The sequence below is a fragment of the Chinchilla lanigera genome, unplaced genomic scaffold (genome assembly GCF_000276665.1).
Source record: "Chinchilla lanigera isolate Chin_1 unplaced genomic scaffold, ChiLan1.0 scaffold00041, whole genome shotgun sequence".
Taxonomy (NCBI): Eukaryota; Metazoa; Chordata; class Mammalia; order Rodentia; family Chinchillidae; genus Chinchilla; species Chinchilla lanigera.
The window spans coordinates 17,407,388-17,412,861 of NW_004955442.1; the positions used below are offsets into that span (position 1 = coordinate 17,407,388).

Sequence of the window (5,474 nt, forward strand, 5' to 3'; positions counted from 1 at the left end):
GGATTACAGGCGTGCGCCACTGTGCCCAGCTGAGACTTACTTTTGACTTAGTAAAATATCTGTCCTTTCACCATCTTTTAAAAAATAAAGGCCAGAGATTAGCTCAGTGGTAGAGTATTTGCCAGTCATGGGCAGGGCTCTGGGTTTGATCCTCACTATTTCCTTATGATAATATAATAAATATTATGATATTAAACATATGATAATAAAGATTAATAAAATGGGTATCTGTGAACTCATCAGCAGCTTAAAAATAAAATCCTTCTAGGCTTTGCACTCCTTCTTCCCCAGGGTTGTTGCTTCCTCTGCCTTAGCTGTCATGCCAAGCAAAGAACCTCAGCTTCGAGTGTCCCTGGCATAGTTAGATGTGCGCCAGGGACTGCAGGAGCATGGGCAGGCGGGCAGCGCTGGTGCAGGGGTGGGACCCAGGGAGCATGTGTCCTGTCCTGCCCTGGAGCTGGGGCTCTTTGGAGATGGTCTGTGGTTAGATGTTCATGGCATTTTGAAATTGAAAGTAAGTAGAAAATTCTTGGCAAATTGTCCCTTGAAAGTGTGCTGTCTTGTATGTAATACATAATCATTGCTCATTGTGGAGGTATTGGTTCCCAGACCCCCAGGATCACAGAGCCCCCTAGATCTCTTACATAGATTGTGCAGTGTGTGCATCTAACCTGTCCATATATTCTGTTACATGTATGTTCTTTTCTTTGGCAGTGCTGGGGATCCAACCCAGGGTCTCATGCGTGCTACCAAGCATCTTTATACTTTTTTTTTTTGGTTTTTTCTCCGGTACCAGGAACCGAACTCACGACCTTGCGCTTGCCAGGCAGGTGCTTTTGCCGCTGAGCTAAATCCCCAGCCCCGCATCCTTATACTTTAATTCACCTCTAGATTACATATAAGACCTAATGCAGAATATTGTTCACATGTGACTTCATTCAAGTGGATTTGGCTTAGTACTGAGCATGTGGCAAATTCAAGTTTTGATTTTTGGAACTTGGAACTGGAACTTACCCTCATAATACAGTATTTCCAGTCCGCCATTATTGAACCTGTGGTTGTGGAACCCACAGATACAGAAGGCCAACTGTACCACATTTTCTTTATGGAATGCTAGTTAGCCTTAAAAAGTTGGCTAGTTTGCATTGGACAGTAACGTGGGTGTACCTTATAGACATTATGATAAGTGAAATAAGCCAAACAGACAGATCATGGCATGATTCCACTTACACAATTTCTCTAGAAAAGTCAAATTTATAGAATCAAGGACTGGAATGATTATTGTCAGAGATTGGGGAAGATGAGAATTTACTCAATAACAAGGATATAATTTCTGTTAAGTAAGAAGAATAGCTGTGGAGATCTGCTGTACAGCATTGAATTTACACAACATACCCTGTACTTAAATTTTGTTAAGGGGGATAGCTCATATTAAGTGTTCTTACCACAATTAATTTAAAAAAATCCCAGCTGGGCATGGTGGCTCATGCCTGTAATCCCAGCACTGGGGAGGCTGAGACAGGAGGATCACTGTGAATTTGAGACCAGCCTGGGCTACAGAGTGAGTTCAAGGCTAGCCTGGACTACATATTGAGACCCTGTCTCAAAAAAACCAAAACAACAAAACAAAACAAAACAAACAAAAAGCATAGTGCTGTCCCATTAGACGGTAACTAAGAATTAAAAATGAGAGGTAGTGCCCTCTCCAACGGAGAATAAAAAATGGTATCACTTGTGTAAAACCATGTGGTTTCTGCAGTCTTCTGTTCAGGTCACTTCGAGTAGTGTTTCTGCCACTAAGGACTTGAATAACCAGTTTTTGAGTAAGATTCTTGTCTTTCTTGGCCCCTTACTTTATGCTCTTAGTTATCTTTATTACAGGGAAGTCCAGGAAAAAGAAAACAGACCTTTATCAAGTCTCATTTCAATAGAGAAAATCTTAGATGAAGACAGTAAAACAAAGATTCAATATGAGTTTAATAAGAGAAGTTAGAACGAGTCCCACAGGCCCATTCTTACTGGCCGGGAGGAGGGCATGGTGGGTCTGCATGCGCTGCTGGCCTCCTCTCCAGTCACATCCACAGCATGCTCACAGACAGGGAGGTGTGCACAGGGCATGCGGCCCGGAAGTGGAGCTGGGCTCACAGGGTGGTGTCCAGGTGACATTTATCTCCATGACCTCCCGGGGCATGTCAGTGAGTGTATCAAAAATGGGAGGGAGGCTGGGTGTGGTGGGGGATGCCTGTAATCCCATCACTTGGGAGGCTGAGGCAGGAGGATCCTTGCTAATTCAAGGCCAGCCTGAACTGCATAGTGAGATCCTGTATCACAAAGACCAAAAAAAAGAGAGGACCCAGGCCTGTCTCAAAGAAACCAAAAAAAGGTGGGGAGAAGGCTGGGGATTTAGCTCAGCGGCACAGCGCCTGCCTGGCAAGCGCAAAGTCGTGAGTTTGGTTCCGGTACTGGAAAAAAACCAAAAAAAAAAAAAAAAAAAAAAAGTGGGGAGAGGCCTGGATTCAAATCTATAAAGTGTCCAGTAACTCAGAGCAGATAAAATCTAATCAAATGTAAAGTTCTGAGTCTACATGTGCGGTCTTGTCCTTGAATGTAAAGAAACCCAAGGAACAAATTTAGGATTGGCACACCATGAGTTAATAGCCTGTTTTGGGGAAAGGACTGAGATTTTGAAGGAAATATGGTAGGAAATACACAGTATAATCTGACTTCTTTGGGAGTTATTCACATGCAGTTGTGGAGACTCTGTATTCAGGAAAGAATCTTCATTTTAGAAGATCGTGTGTGTGTGTGTGTGTGTGTGTGTGTGTGTGTGTACCTTGTACAGACCTTTGTCTTGCTGTGTTGTCATTTCTCTCGAGATATGTAGCCAACTGTCAATTTTGTTTACAGTATGAATTTTCTTTTCCTGTAGCTCCCTTGCAGGATTGGTCCTCCCTATTTTTTGGAAAACCTATACTTTGCCTCTAAGCTGCAAAACCGCCTCTGTACTCTCTGGTGTCGCCCCTGCACCTGTTTCCGGGCTCTTCCATACAGCACGGACCAGCGTTCTGCCCGCGCCCGCTCTCCGCCGTCTGTGTGACCCGCGTGGAAAATGATAGCATGTGCTCTCCAGGCACTGCGCGCCTCCCATCCTGCTCTGCTTCAAGAGCTTCCTGACACTTTGGCCTTTTGACACTTAGAGGATAAGTGGGCTGAGGATGTAGCTCAGTGGTAGAGCGCTTGCCTAGTGTGTGCATGACCCTGGATTCAATCTCTAGCACTACAAAAAAGAGAAAAAAAGCTTTTGTTTGTCTTTCCTCTTACATACACACACACACACACACACACACATTCATTTCATTGCTGGTTCTTGATTTGGACTGCATTTAATTTAAAAATTAATGTGTGTCCAGGCATGGTGGTACACACCTGTAATCCCATTGCTCAGGAGGCTGAGGCAAGAGGATCACGGTGAGTTTGAGGCCAGCCTAGGCTACAAAGTAAATAGAAGACCAGACTGAATTGCATAGTGAAACCCTGTCTCAAAAAGACAAAAAAAATAAAAAATAAAAAAAATTAAAAAAAAATTGTGGATAATTTGTATCTTGACAATACCTTTCAGTCCTGACCTCGCCAATTTTTTTGTTTTCTTTTGGTTTGCTTTGGTTTGGTTTGATATTTTGAGACAGGGCCTCCCTATGTAATTCAGGCTGGCCTTGAACTTACTATATAGCCAAGGCTGGCTCAAACTTGCAGTGACCCTCCTGCCACAGCCTCCCTAGTGCTAGGATTTTAGGTGTACAGCAGATATTTGTGTTTGTTTTTTTTAAAGCCCCTCAGAGGCCAGGTGTGGCGCACACCTGTAATCCTAGCACTTGGGAGGTTGAGGCAGGAGGATCATTGCAAGTCTGAGGCCAGCCTGGGCTACATAAGTGAGTTTAAGGCCAGCCTAAACTGCATAGCAAGACCCTGTCTCAAAAAAAAAAAAAAAAAAAAAGAGCCCCTCAGAGTTTTATAATATATTCTGTAAAGGTCTTCAGATTGCACTTCAAATAATGTTTGAGAGTTTATTTTCCCTTATAATCTTAATGCCAGATTTCTTTTTCTTGTCTTATTGAGCTGGCTGGATACAGTATTGAATGAAGGTGATGATGTAGAAGACATCTCAAATTTATTCCCGATGTCAGAAAGAATATTTTCTTTTACCATTAAGCGTGGTATGTGCTGTGGTTTTGTAGACATCTCTTAGCAGGTAAGGAAGTGCTCTCACATCCTTAGCCCTCCTGGAATGCCTCCCCCTCTTCTCTTTTATTACAGTAAAAGACACATTGCCATTGATCACCCTCAGAATACTCCTGCTGCTCCACACACACACATCCCATTGTTCTGGCCGTTTCCTGAGGCACCTCTGGAATTCTGTCTTGACTTCAGTTATGCTGCTTCTGCTGCCTTGATGTCCTGAGTCCTCTCTAACCGTTTACCGGGAGTGGTCATTTTGACTTTGGGGAAGAGCCAGAAGTCACACTGTGCCAGGTCTAGTGAGTAAGGTGGGTGAGGACAAACCGTGATGTTTTCACTTCATGCTTTTTTGTTGCACAGCACTTTGTAGCCCTGCTCGCTGTATTTTTGATCACACCTCACATGAAAGAGCACTTCCAGAATTGTTTCAAAAAGTGGCAAGTAAGCTGGCCATGGTAGTGCAAGCCTATAATCCCAGCACTCTGGAGGCTGAGGCAGGAGGATCGTTGTGAGTATGAGGCCAGCCTGGGCTACAAAGTGAGCTCACGGTCAGCCTGAACTGCATACCGAGACCCTGTCTCAAAAAGACAAAAACAAAATAAAAGTGTTCTCACAGTATATGAATTCTGAGATAGTAGTTATTAACTTTCTGCATTCTTTTGTTTACTTAGGAAGCTGCTCTGTTGAACAAAATTTTTCCTTGCATGTTTAAGACTTTAAAAATTTTATTTGGTGTTCTGCAGTTTCATTATTGTCTAGCTTTATTTTTTATCTGTCCTTAGGATGTTAGGCATCTTAAGTCTATAGATTACTGTCTTCAATTCTGGAAAAATCCTCAATCATTAGTTACTCCAACTTATCTCCAGTTCACTAATAATTTTTCATCTGTGTCTTATTACTGTTAAATCTGTTGCTTAAGGCTGTTTATTTCTAAAAGTTCTACCTCTTCTCCAGATCTGTAACATTTTTTCTCATTTGCTGTTCCTATATGTTCAACCTGGGGCCAGGGATATATAGCTCAGCGCCACAGCACCTGCCTGGCAAGTGCAGGGTCCTGAGTTTGATTTCCGGTACCCAATCAATCAATCCTATACATTCAACCCTATCATTTATCTCTAGTAAAAACCAGTGAGCAGAGGGGTCTTCTCCCCTGCGTCCAGTGCCTTGAAGGTAGAGTCTTTGTGAGTCTGTTCCTGCTGCTTATCTCTACCTGTTCTTGTGAACTTTCTTCTTCCTTC

At 42.9% G+C, this 5,474-nt stretch overlaps 1 protein-coding gene across 3 annotated transcripts in view; it reads left to right on the plus strand.

The window, feature by feature from the left end:
• Ypel1 (yippee-like 1) overlaps nt 1-5,474 on the plus strand; it is a gene marked incomplete at its 5' end in the record, with an annotated part of 23,242 nt that overhangs the window by 6,733 nt on the left and 11,035 nt on the right. Inside the window, 1 exon segment of one of the 3 annotated variants that reach the window (XM_013517873.1) lies at nt 4,315-4,544. 3 annotated transcript variants of the gene reach the window in all.